This window comes from Lissotriton vulgaris, chromosome 5 (genome assembly GCF_964263255.1).
Source record: "Lissotriton vulgaris chromosome 5, aLisVul1.2, whole genome shotgun sequence".
Lineage (NCBI taxonomy): Eukaryota > Metazoa > Chordata > Amphibia > Caudata > Salamandridae > Lissotriton > Lissotriton vulgaris.
This window is the reverse complement of record NC_141693.1, coordinates 1,809,198,447-1,809,213,026: the sequence shown is the minus strand read 5'-3', so window position 1 is coordinate 1,809,213,026 and position 14,580 is coordinate 1,809,198,447.

Below are 14,580 nucleotides of genomic sequence, written 5' to 3'. Positions count from 1 at the left end.
CACACCTAAAAATAGAGCTTTATTTAAGCAGGCTGTTGGAGGTAGGGCCACTCATTTTTTGGGGGCTTACTTTTCCTCTTGAGATATTTACCGAATGCAAGGGAGGGAAATGCAAGAAAAGTGGAACGACAGAAGAAGAGAAAGATGGAGAAAACCGTCACAAATGGGGGAAAGCAGGAATCTAAAAGAGTGAAATAAAGAGGCAGGGAGTGTCTGATGGTGGATTACAGAGACATGAGGTACATTTAAGACCACACCGTCTTGATATTCCACTTCAACATTTAATTGCACTAGCCGCAGGCTTCTGAGCAGACTTTTGGGCACCAGCACTCATTCCTAAACTAAACACTTCCTTAATCCATCATACGTCATATAAATCATAGTTCATATTATAAGTATTATAAATATGCACATACATACATATTCATTGCACAATCATGCCAGTATGAACAGACGGCCCTCATGCGACCCAGCAAAATCTGTATACCCTAAGAATATTCAAAACAGTGTAATTCTTTTACGTACTAGGAGCGCAACACGTGTATTGTTTTTAACATAAAGTCATAGTAGCTTAGTTGCAACAATATGGTTGCATAGTGCTATATTATTTAAAAGAGTGACTTGGGTTTCGCCAGGCTTCTATGTTGCCGGTAAAGTACCATGCAGCGCACAGTCGCGCGGCTCATAGTGTTCATCATAATATCAGTTTACGACCCTTGAATCATTCCTATGGTCTGTAGCCTGCATTAGGGAGGCTTGAGCAGTTCCTTATTTACCCATAATCACCGGCAGACCAGGGGGCATATTACCAAGCAATAGCGATAATTATCGCTATTGCTTGGTTAGAGACAAAAATTTACCGCAGCGCTGCGGCGATTTTAACGCAAATGCGGTAAAAATCGCCGCAAAGCATGAATATCGCTGAAAAGTCCGCGATATTCATGCATTAGCGAGCTAATGCTCTTAGCCATGTTATCCACCTCCCATTGGATAACATGGCGAAGAACTGCTCAGGGTAGGTGTTAGCTTTTGGAGATATTCCCGCTTAGCGCGAATATCTCCAAAAGTTGGTAATAGGAGATAGCGATGTTAGCGACTGTTTTCAGTCTCTAACATCTTGGCACGCCCACTTTGCATCTCATTAGTGATAAATATCACTGACATGCAAAGTGGGGCCCAAGATGGTCGCTATCTCCTACTAGCTGTCACTAACTGATGTTAGCGACAGCTAGGTAATAGGGAGATAATTTTATCTCCGCTTTCTTGGCTTTTAAAGCCAAAAAAGCGGAGATAAACCCCCTTGATAATATGCCCCCAGATCTCTTACTTTGTTAGAGCGCCCATATCTGACCTCACTTCTTCTGATTTGAACCACAATAACAAAAGTATGGGTCCAACAGCGATTGCATATGGTGTAATCATAGAACTTGTTAACTAGTAATTAAATCATCCAAATTCTTCAACTTTTTGGGTCACACTCCACATCAATTTTCCGCTCATATTCCTGAGACTCAGTCCTGCAACTTTGGACTATCAGGGTGCAACCAACGTTTAAGAATCCCCCTTCCAGACAGGAATACCAGATAGAACAATAATATTTTCTGAGTAGAGCCCACAACACATTTTCCTGGTGATTCCGTGCGAACATTACTAAAATTAGATTTACCTCAATCTCTTACACATATTTTACTCATATCCTCCCCGAAGACTCGCAAGGTCTGACAGTTGAAAAACTATGCTCACCGTTGGCACCTTGCAACCAGACAACTTGGTGTTCCCGGTGAAGCCCACATTAATTTTGTAATATTGTATATCCAATATCCTCCTGATTCTGAACCAGTTTTCTAGACTAGCTTTAACACTTGTAATCAGACTTTTTTGAAAAACATTGGTGCACCATATTTGTACAGAAATGTTTCTTTCCATGTCCCTAACATGGCATTATAAACTTTCCCAACTGTGAAGTCATCTGGCTGTGACAGAAGAATTCTGCTGTTCTTAAACTGGAAAGCATGACAATATAATTTCAATATGTTTTCATCAAGTTTCTCTCTGGTAGGTGTCCACGACTATGTGTTATTATAACCCTCATGTATTTTATTCCCTCTTTGAGCAGCTCACTTTCACAACCACCTCTAACTTCCTATGTCATTATATCCATCTTGTCTTTGTTGATTTGTGCCCCAAAATGTTCTCAACTACTTCTGCGAACAAATCTACCCTTTCTATAGCAGACATCAGGCCAGCTGTGTAAAAAACTATATCATCTGCATACATCGCAAACTTAGCTTGCAAACTCAACGACTTAAAAGGAACTAGTTCAAATCTGCTTTTATTGCATGAGCGAAGGGCTTGATATACATATCAAAAAGAAAAGGTGATAAAAGGCATCCCTGCCTAGTTCCTCTAGTAATGCTTACCGTATTAGTGAATGTGCTATTTACTAACAATTCGATCAAGGTGTCAATAAAGTTATTGCTCACTCCAGAGGACCTTAATTCTTCCCACAAATAGGACCAGTTGACCCTATTGAATGATTTAGCTGCATCAACTGCATGAAATGTAATGATGGCTACGAGGTCTTTATTGACCTTTTGCTAAATCTATAGAGCCAGTCAGGAGGGTCGTTAGTTCATTTAAATGTCTACCTACTATAAATCTCGTCTGGTCAGGACTTACAACAGAAGGAACACGCATGGAGACTACTTAACTAGCACCCCTGCAAAGACTTTATAGTCACAATTCTACAGAGAAATGGGTCGTATGTGTCACTTTTTTTAGGATCTTTTCCTAGTGTTTTAATTAACGTACCAGTTGCCTCATTCCAAGAAGCAGGAATTGGTGTCCTATTCAAACAAATTGAGTTACACATTTCTCTTCAGTCTAGTAATACCATGTCCTGGATGCCTTCATAAAACCTGCCAGCATACTATTTGGCCCTGCAGCTTTCCCCAATTTCAACTTTTTTAGTCGGACTGCTATTTCTTCTACAGTCATCTCCTCTCATGATGTGTTTTTTTGTTTTGAAATTCTCAAAATACTGTTCTGATTTAACCAACCTTTTATACTTTCTATGATGTTTTGTCTTCTTCATAGAGGAAACATGAAACTTGTAATTCATTCCCTATGTCTTCAGTTGCAGTTATTTCCCTCTCTGATTCTTCCTCAATCAACGACTTTATAAGGTTCCTGGATCTGTCTTTTTCAGCCTTCCAAGTTATGATTTCCCCACATCTTTTACCATATTCGAAAATTTGCAACTTAATGGCCTTCCACTTGTCCTGAGTTTCTCTTTCCAAGTGTTCTTTAAACTCATTTGGGAGATTACCCAAGTCTGGGCTCAATTCCTGACATCACTAGGGATACCCTGCGGCAAAGGATTAATCTTCTTTCACCCTGATTTTCCCTTCCAACTCTTGCTTCACTTTTGCTGTTTTCCCAATTACGATTGTACACTTATATTTATTTTGCATCTAATAAATGCTTTGTACACTTTCCACACCAATACTATTTGTTCCGAATCCACATTTGCGTTACAGAATTCTTGGATGCTATTAATTGTTTGTATTGCCACTGGACCAGCCAGCAACAGTTTGTTATTAGACCACCTTGACTGAGCCTATTTGGCCCTTAGTCTTAACTTCAAGATCATAGCTGACTGAACCAAGCAGTGAGCCAGGGAAATGTGCTATAACTTCCACTTGATTGACCACTGTATGATCTACTAAAAAGTAATCAACTCTTGCGTAACGAAGGAGAGGGTTGTAACCAGGCAGGCGGAGGCCAACAAGATTGGGGTGGAACATCTACTACCACTGACTCAAAACCCCATGGGGAGTTGGTGGAGTCAATCCTGCAACCACCAGCCAAGGTAAGATGCATGCCAAATGCAGCCGCACACATCACCATCCCACTCACACAGTCAGGAATGCACCACACACAAACTACACGTCACTCCGGTCCACATTTACCATCACTCACATCAATACATCATGGGAGACGTAGTCAGATGCATAACAGGGGGGCAATGAGACATAGCAATGTTAACGCAGTATGTGAATTCATGTAAAGGGCAAAAGTGAGAGATAGCAGTTAGCCAATACAAATTGAGAAAACTTTATTGAGTGAGAAATACAGACAATGTCACAAAATCATAAATTCTCCTTTCCATCCGCAGCACAAGCCAAGACACAGGAAAACAGCACAGACTGCGAGGAGTCAGAACATTTGGATGACCACGTAGGTCATGGGAGCTCAGAGGACAACACAGAGGCCACACCTGTCCCACGTAGGAGGCACACCATTGTTCCACCACTGCCACCACTGGAGGATGAAACACAGGCCACAGGGGAGGAGGATGTACAGGCAGAGCCAGGGATGCGTGTGACCCAGGTGCTTGAACAGCACACACCCCAACCTAGGGAGCTAGGAGCAGTGAGATGCAGGTCAAGGGCCAGGACTAGCTCTGCCACAGACGAAGATGCCACAGTGTTTGCAGGACTGAAGGGCAGCATGCTCCAGATTCAGCACCTGCAACAGAAATCTTTAAGGTCCATTAACTGTCAGCTGTGCACAATGAACAAAAGCATGCACTACATGGGTAGTAGTAACTCCCATTCTTGAATAATTCTTCAAGTTCTGTTTGGTCATTTGCGTAATTAAATTATTTATATCAGCACTGGCACCCCACTTTTGTTTCTTACTACATGGGGGAGGGCATCATGAGCATGGCAGGTGCCGTTCGTGAACTCTGTGCAACATTAAACAGGGACCAGGTAGCCAGACACAGGGCTACCCAATGTTCAAACAGCCACCTGCACAGCTACACCAAGGCGGCGAACCACTTGTGCACTACCACAAGCCAGCTGACACATCGCACCGTCAGCATGCAAGTGGAGATGTCCCACTGCTGCCACAAAGTTTGCAAAAGGCCTGACACAGTTCATCACTGCAGTTGAACAGCTGCAGATGGCAAACACAGGTGGCCCAGCACTCATGGGCTCAGGAGAGAGTGGGGAGACATCCAGCAGGAGCAGTATCACCCCACCAGTGCCAGATCCAAGAAGGAGCAGTGGGAGACAGGGGGCAGCACCTGTGGACCCCAGGGAGGGCAATCAGCTCCCAGAACGGGCAGCAGCAGTCCGTCCCAGAAGGAGGTATAATTGAAACAATGAATCACACAAATGCATGAGGCAACCCATTCCTACAAGAGTCCAGACTTGCCTGACTACCTGCACTGTGGACCTAACATGTGCTACAGACAGCGACACTCATTGTGTTGGTCAGACTGTGTGACAAACTTTTCATCCTGCTGTTTAAGGTTTGAATAAACAAAGATCTGCGACAAAATATACATTGCCTCATGTCATCATTACTCACCTAGAAGTAGTTTTGTGTGATCTCAGCCCATCTCTGTCATCCGACATCTGCCCCAACTCCAACTGCTGGTCTGCTAGGGGGACTTGGGCCATTATCGTCTGACCTATCTGTTTCACTCAGTTCTATTGGGATGCCTTTTCTCATAGCTATGTTGTGGAGCATTGCACAGGTAGCCACAATCTTGCACCAGGTCTAAGGGCTGTATCGGAGTGCTCCTCTGCTTTTATGCAAGCAGCAGGAAACGGCTCTATTATACAGCGCGTAGATGTGTGTGCACGGTTGTATCTCCTCTCCCTTGCATTGGCTGGATTTAGGTACAGGGTCAGGATGAAGTCCCGCACAGCATATGCACTGTCACCTGCAGGGATGAAAACAAGAGGTGAGTCAATGTCCCAACCCCCCCAAAGATGTACTGTATGTAGGGAAGTGTGCCATGCATTTACCTAGCAGGTAGCCCTCACTAAACTCACCAGCATTGAGATGTCTGTGTATCCCACTATGTCTAAAGATGAAAGAGTTGTGAGTACTGCCTGGGTATTTTGCTACAATGTCATTGATGATATATTTGGCATTGCAGATGACCTGTATGTTCAGGGAATGGTATTATTTACGGTTTCTGAATACATATTCATTTGTTGATGGGGGTGTGAGGGCCACATGGGTCCCATCTATGAAGCCAATTACGTGGGGGAATCGTGAAATCTGGTAGAAGTCCAGTTTTGTTTGCTGTAATGCCTGTTGTGTGCTGGGGAATTGTAGATGTGGTAGCCTCTGTACCATTGCATCTAAGAATGCATGGAAGAAGCGTGACAGGCTACTCTGTGAGACCCCACCTGCCACTGCTATCACCCCTTGAAAACTCCCTGAGGCCAGTAGGTGCAGTGAGCACAGGACCTGCACATGGGTGGGAATGGTTTGGATATTGCGTGTTGGGTGTTCCAGATAGGGTTTCAGCTCCTCTATCAGGTCTAAAATGGTATTTGTGTCCAGCCTGTACTTCTCATGGATCTCCTCCTCAGTCTGCTGGAACAGAGTGATGCGCACTCTGAATATCTGTTCCTGTCGCATCCTCCTCTGTGCTGCAGCCCGAATTCACATCCTCCTTGCTATCACATTGTAGAAGTCCCTGTTGCATTTTGGGCCTGTTTATTTAGCTTACACCTGGCTACCACCTGCATTGACTTGGTGGTAATATTGAAGTGCAAAATTTGTGATTTCTCTATTTGCAATTTTCACAGCCTGCGTATCGCAGACTGCAAATTCATAGAGAAATTCGCAGATTTCATGCCTAGCAAAAGAAGAATCTGCCAAAATTGTGATTTTTTAATTTGCGATGCGAAATTGTGTCATACATCGCGTTTCTCTATTTCATGCTGTTTTTATGCGAATCTCAGTATTTGGGAACGCGAAATAGTTTCATACATTTGCCCCTAAATCTTTTTTCTTTCTAGTAACCTTGTGGGCTGCTATTGATTTCCTGTACGTTGTACTATCCAAATCCTTATTCAAGAAAATATTGAAATCTCCCCCAATTATATATGGAGACAGGAGAATCAACAGATTATTTTCAGAATTACTCGGGGGCATCCCATCAACATCCTTTGGATCATAAAACCCAGCACATAAGGGGAAATTGCCCAAGCTCCATTGTTGCTGTCACCAATCTCGCTGCATTACCAGCCTGTAGGTCTAATAGACTAATCCCCAAATTATTTATTTTTAAGATAGCAGACCCCCTCTTCCCATAGCACACTGATGTCATCTAAAATCTACCGCCAAGGCGGACTAGGGATAGCCTACTCGGATGGAGACTGGAAAGAGATATTACATAATTGGTACTGGTTCGCAATATAATTGCATAGGGCCCACCAAATCCTGAAGGACATCTGCTGCGATGTAATAGCTATGGCTGTGACCTCTGCCACATACTGTGCTCTTGCCACATTTTGATGTCCTGCCGGCGCACAATATGCAGAACACTCCACAACACTAACTCTATACCCTTCGGAGACTGTGACAATTGGGCCTTTTTACATGACTTTACGGATGATTATTTGCACCTATGTTAAGCTATCTGGAGGCCAGTTGTACACACAGTAGCAAAATTGTTGCTTAGAGAACTGATACCGCGCTTCGGGGTGCCGGCCTCTTTGGAATCAGATAGGGGAACACATTTCAACAGCGAAATTGTGAAGATGCTTTGCTCAGCCCTAAATATAGACCAGAAGCTGCATTGTAGTTATCGACCAGAAGCTTCAGGGATTGTGGAACAGATCAACAGCACGATTAAGTCCCGAATTGCCAAAGTTTGTTCATCGACATCCTTGAGCTGGCCTGATGCACTGCCACTGGTCCTTATGAGCATACGTAGCACACCAGACAGAAGGACAGGTCTCTCTCCACATGAGGTGTTAATGGGAAGGGCTATGAGACTGCCATAAGTTCCAACTACATATTTACAAAAAGGGGTGGTGAGGGACAGAGTCTCTGAATTAAGCAGAAAGCTCTCACCCAGTCAAAAGATCAGGGCTAGATCCAACACCGTTTTTTAGCTCACTGCACCATCCCAGTTTCAGAACCTGGCTGTATGCAAATTAGTCTGTTCCTGTCCCAGTGCATGATGGGAACAGGACAAACCAAACTACAGAAGCCAATTCTTACACTGGGAAGGAAACAAGCTCCCGGGGACCGGTTTCTGGCATTACAGCCGTCTTCGGCCCGGTTTGCTTGAATCCTGATGGTGCAATGAGCAAGGGTCTCACATCTGAGAATACCCTTCCACGCTTAGGGTGGACAAAAATATTTACAAAAAGGGGTGGTGAGGGACAGAGTCTCTGAATTAAGCAGAAAGCTCTCACCCAGTCAAAAGATCAGGGCTAGATCCAACACCGTTTTTTAGCTCACTGCACCATCCCAGTTTCAGAACCTGGCTGTATGCAAATTAGTCTGTTCCTGTCCCAGTGCATGATGGGAACAGGACAAACCAAACTACAGAAGCCAATTCTTACACTGGGAAGGAAACAAGCTCCCGGGGACCGGTTTCTGGCATTACAGCCGTCTTCGGCCCGGTTTGCTTGAATCCTGATGGTGCAATGAGCAAGGGTCTCACATCTGAGAATACCCTTCCACGCTTAGGGTGGACAAAAATATTTACAAAAAGGGGTGGTGAGGGACAGAGTCTCTGAATTAAGCAGAAAGCTCTCACCCAGTCAAAAGATCAGGGCTAGATCCAACACCGTTTTTTAGCTCACTGCACCATCCCAGTTTCAGAACCTGGCTGTATGCAAATTAGTCTGTTCCTGTCCCAGTGCATGATGGGAACAGGACAAACCAAACTACAGAAGCCAATTCTTACACTGGGAAGGAAACAAGCTCCCGGGGACCGGTTTCTGGCATTACAGCCGTCTTCGGCCCGGTTTGCTTGAATCCTGATGGTGCAATGAGCAAGGGTCTCACATCTGAGAATACCCTTCCACGCTTAGGGTGGACAAAAATATTTACAAAAAGGGGTGGTGAGGGACAGAGTCTCTGAATTAAGCAGAAAGCTCTCACCCAGTCAAAAGATCAGGGCTAGATCCAACACCGTTTTTTAGCTCACTGCACCATCCCAGTTTCAGAACCTGGCTGTATGCAAATTAGTCTGTTCCTGTCCCAGTGCATGATGGGAACAGGACAAACCAAACTACAGAAGCCAATTCTTACACTGGGAAGGAAACAAGCTCCCGGGGACCGGTTTCTGGCATTACAGCCGTCTTCGGCCCGGTTTGCTTGAATCCTGATGGTGCAATGAGCAAGAGTCTCACATCTGAGAATACCCTTCCACGCTTAGGGTGGACAAAAATATTTACAAAAAGGGGTGGTGAGGGACAGAGTCTCTGAATTAAGCAGAAAGCTCTCACCCAGTCAAAAGATCAGGGCTAGATCCAACACCGTTTTTTAGCTCACTGCACCATCCCAGTTTCAGAACCTGGCTGTATGCAAATTAGTCTGTTCCTGTCCCAGTGCATGATGGGAACAGGACAAACCAAACTACAGAAGCCAATTCTTACACTGGGAAGGAAACAAGCTCCCGGGGACCGGTTTCTGGCATTACAGCCGTCTTCGGCCCGGTTTGCTTGAATCCTGATGGTGCAATGAGCAAGGGTCTCACATCTGAGAATACCCTTCCACGCTTAGGGTGGACAAAAATATTTACAAAAAGGGGTGGTGAGGGACAGAGTCTCTGAATTAAGCAGAAAGCTCTCACCCAGTCAAAAGATCAGGGCTAGATCCAACACCGTTTTTTAGCTCACTGCACCATCCCAGTTTCAGAACCTGGCTGTATGCAAATTAGTCTGTTCATGTCCCAGTGCATGATGGGAACAGGACAAACCAAACTACAGAAGCCAATTCTTACACTGGGAAGGAAACAAGCTCCCGGGGACCGGTTTCTGGCATTACAGCCGTCTTCGGCCCAGTTTGCTTGAATCCTGATGGTGCAATGAGCAAGGGTCTCACATCTGAGAATACCCTTCCACGCTTAGGGTGGACAAAAATATTTACAAAAAGGGGTGGTGAGGGACAGAGTCTCTGAATTAAGCAGAAAGCTCTCACCCAGTCAAAAGATCAGGGCTAGATCCAACACCGTTTTTTAGCTCACTGCGCCATCCCAGTTTCAGAACCTGGCTGTATGCAAATTAGTCTGTTCCTGTCCCAGTGCATGATGGGAACAGGACAAACCAAACTACAGAAGCCAATTCTTACACTGGGAAGGAAACAAGCTCCCGGGACCGGTTTCTGGCATTACAGCCGTCTTCGGCCCGGTTTGCTTGAATCCTGATGGTGCAATGAGCAAGGGTCTCACATCTGAGAATACCCTTCCACGCTTAGGGTGGACAAAAATATTAACAAAAAGGGGTGGTGAGGGACAGAGTCTCTGAATTAAGCAGAAAGCTCTCACCCAGTCAAAAGATCAGGGCTAGATCCAACACCGTTTTTTAGCTCACTGCACCATCCCAGTTTCAGAACCTGGCTGTATGCAAATTAGTCTGTTCCTGTCCCAGTGTATGATGGGAACAGGACAAACCAAACTACAGAAGCCAATTCTTACACTGGGAAGGAAACAAGCTCCCGGGGACCGGTTTCTGGCATTACAGCCGTCTTCAGCCCGGTTTGCTTGAATCCTGATGGTGCAATGAGCAAGGGTCTCACATCTGAGAATACCCTTCCACGCTTAGGGTGGACAAAAATATTTACAAAAAGGGGTGGTGAGGGACAGAGTCTCTGAATTAAGCAGAAAGCTCTCACCCAGTCAAAAGATCAGGGCTAGATCCAACTCCGTTTTTTAGCTCACTGCACCATCCCAGTTTCAGAACCTGGCTGTATGCAAATTAGTCTGTTCCTGTCCCAGTGCATGATGGGAACAGGACAAACCAAACTACAGAAGCCAATTCTTACACTGGGAAGGAAACAAGCTCCCGGGGACCGGTTTCTGGCATTACAGCTGTCTTCGGCCCGGTTTGCTTGAATCCTGATGGTGCAATGAGCAAGGGTCTCACATCTGAGAATACCCTTCCACGCTTAGGGTGGACAAAAATATTTACAAAAAGGGGTGGTGAGGGACAGAGTCTCTGAATTAAGCAGAAAGCTCTCACCCAGTCAAAAGATCAGGGCTAGATCCAACACCGTTTTTTAGCTCACTGCACCATCCCAGTTTCAGAACCTGGCTGTATGCAAATTAGTCTGTTCCTGTCCCAGTGCATGATGGGAACAGGACAAACCAAACTACAGAAGCCAATTCTTGGGAAGGAAACAAGCTCCCGGGGACCGGTTTCTGGCATTACAGCCGTCTTCGGCCCGGTTTGCTTGAATCCTGATGGTGCAATGAGCAAGGGTCTCACATCTGAGAATACCCTTCCACGCTTAGGGTGGACAAAAATATTTACAAAAAGGGGTGGTGAGGGACAGAGTCTCTGAATTAAGCAGAAAGCTCTCACCCAGTCAAAAGATCAGGGCTAGATCCAACACCGTTTTTTAGCTCACTGCACCATCCCAGTTTCAGAACCTGGCTGTATGCAAATTAGTCTGTTCCTGTCCCAGTGCATGATGGGAACAGGACAAACCAAACTACAGAAGTTCCAACTACAGCACTGTTGAACATCACAGATGATTTGATCCTGGACTATTGTAAAGGACTCTCTATCGCCATTCGTTCTGTGTCCCTTCAGGTGCAGGCCGCTGAAGTTCCATCGTCTCAAGATTTGTGCCACGACCTGTGCCCTGGGGATTGGGTCGTGGTGAAGAAACACATAAGGAAGAACTGCTTAGACGTGCGCTGGCGTGGGCCCTACCAGATCATACTGGTAACGAACACTGCAGTGAAGTGTGGAGGCTTGCCCAACTGGATCCACGCCTCACACACCCGAAGAGTTCCAGCACCTCCGGAAGAAACAGCTCCTCCCTCGGATGAAAATCCAGCTGAAGATGGAGAATCCACAGGGAGGACCAGTCAAGCTGTAGAGGTGCCAGAAGAAACTGGGAGCGTGTCTGACCAGGCCGAGGACGGTCAATACACCAGTGAAACTGAAGTTGCCACAGAAGGAGAAAGTAGCTGGGAGTACGAATCAGACACTGATCAAGCTGCAAGTGGTCAAGAGTCGAGTGCAAGAACAAGGAGCAGGAGAACAAGGAGAGGAGAGGCTAGCTGGCCGGAAAGAAGGAGAAGGCCAAGTCTGAGAGCCAATCCGGAGAGAACTCTTGTTCCGATTTCTGAAGACTCAGACCTAGACGAAGGTGCAGTGGACTCAGACTCTGAGGGTCCAAGAAGATCAAGGAGAGTACGTGTGCCCTGCAGAAGATACGCCACCCCTGAGTGGACCTACTTGGCAGCAGATGTCTTGGGGACAGAGATCCGGGTGGGTGAGGGAAGTGCAGGTGACCAACCTTGATCCAATCGTAACGGTGGAAGTAAGACTGTTGACGCCTGGAATTGAGACCGAAGGGTTGTTAACGTTCACTCTCCCCGTCCCTCTGTATTTAAGTAGGATCAAAGACCTGGTGCTGAACAGATTAGAATTTCCAACTTTGGGTCACCCAGTACCAGAGCACGAGGAAACCATCCTTCATTTGGAATTGTTGGAATATGCTATTAGAGCCGCTGGAACAAGAATTATTGTAGATACCTAAAAGACTTTGTAAATAAGCCAGAGAGAGAAGATAACCTAGCGCCTAGTGGAAGAAGAAAAAATTTAGGGACATTTCATTTAGTGGATGGAGAAGGGCTAGGGTTATGTTATGTTATGTTAAAAGGGACTTTTATAGCGCAACGGCTACTCCAAAGGAGTGTCCCGGCGCTTTGTGCTCCAGACCTTAAGAAGAACTGGAAAACATAACAGTAAAAAAAGACAGAAACCTAGAAAAGAAGAAACACACTAACCAGCGAACAGCCAAGTTTTTAAACCTTTCCTAAAGGCAAGCAGATTCGATGTGGTCCGCAAAGACAGCGGTAGGGAGTTCCATAGCTGGGGGGCAAGTAGTCTAAAGGACCGGCCGCCCAGTCGGGCCCTTTTTATCCGTGGCACCACTGCCAGGGCCAAGGATTCCGATCTTAGGGATCGTGTAGGCCGATAAAAATCCAGTCTCTTCTGGAGATATTTTGCACCGTTGGCATGCAGGGCTTTATGGGCTAAGGTCATGGCCTTAAACATTATCCTCTTCCGTACAGGAAGCCAATGGAGGGATCGAAGAAGGTTTGAGGCACTAGTGCGGCGATGCAGGCCAAAAATCGCTCGAGCTGCAGCGTTCTGGGTCACCTGCATGCGCTGTAGGAGATATTCTGGCAGACCGAGATATAGAACATTTGCATAATCCAATCTGGATCCTATAAGTGCCTGGACAGTTATCCTCTGATGTTCCTCGGATAGAAGAGGAAAGAATTTACGAAGCATCCTGAGGATCCCGAAGCAAGTTCCCATAAGAGTAGACACCTGGGATTTGAGCGAAAGCTCGTTGTCAATTTTGACTCCCAGGTTCTTAGCCCATTTAGATGACTGAGCTGGGGGGAACATGTCAGCGGGCCACCAGCCATGCCATACTGGTTCCGATGGGCATCCGAAGAATAGTATCTCGGATTTATCCGAGTTGCACTTGAGGCTGTTAAGTTGGAACCAATTAAAAACAGCCCCAAGGCACTCACGGATACTTGCTCCATCGAAATCTTCGCTCTTGCGGCAGGTGAACAGAAGCTGGGTGTCGTCAGCATAAGAGACGATCCGGGCCCCATAGGACTCTGCCAATGTCGCCAGAGGGGTCATGAGGATGTTAAATAGAGTGGGGCTCAATACGGAGCCCTGAGGGACTCCGACTCCCAATGGCGGCATTTCGGCAGATCCAGGTGGGACCCAGACCGTCTGTCGGCGGTTGGCTAAGAAGGAGCGAAACCAGTTGAGCACCGTCCCCCCTAGACCGATGTCATGTAGTCTAGTGAGGAGATCCTCATGGGGGACGGTGTCAAACGCCGCCGACAGGTCTAGCATAACTAACATCACCCTGCCTCCGGTATCCAGCACCTCCTTCACAATCTCAGAGACTTCCAAGAGCGCCGTCTCGGTGCTTAGGTTGAAGCGAAAGCCCGATTGGGACTCATGGAGTAGGTCGTTTGACTCCAGGAAGTTAGATAACACGCTGTGAACGTGTTTCTCTAAGATTTTGGTAAGTGCTGGAAGGAGCGAGATTGGCCTGTAGTTGGATGGCACTTCTGGGTCCAGATTGGGCTTCTTAATGAGAGGTAAGACCATGGCCTGTTTCCAAGATTGAGGCAGAAATCCCTGACTCAGGGAGAGGTTAAGAATGGGATTGGCTATAGGGTTGACAACATCTGCCATTCTCGCTAAAATTTTTGCTGGGCAGGGATCTAGCGGTGAGCCCGATTTAAGGTTCTTCATCTGGGTTGTCTGTTGTTGAAATTAAAGAGACTGAATTGCAAAAGGACCTTATCAGCTTCCAAGTGTGGTTAACAGACTGAGAAAGCGAAATGAAAGCAGAGTGAAGAAATCAAAAGAGACTTTTCAGAAAGAAACTACACTGTTTGATAACATGGAGGCCGGTGGTCCGAACCGCAAAGCAAAATGTATAGTAGGCACACTTATAGCCGTAGTGATTTTTCTTATAGTCATAATAGTTACTGTATCATACATAGTGGGACATGCGAGTATAACAAAGGCA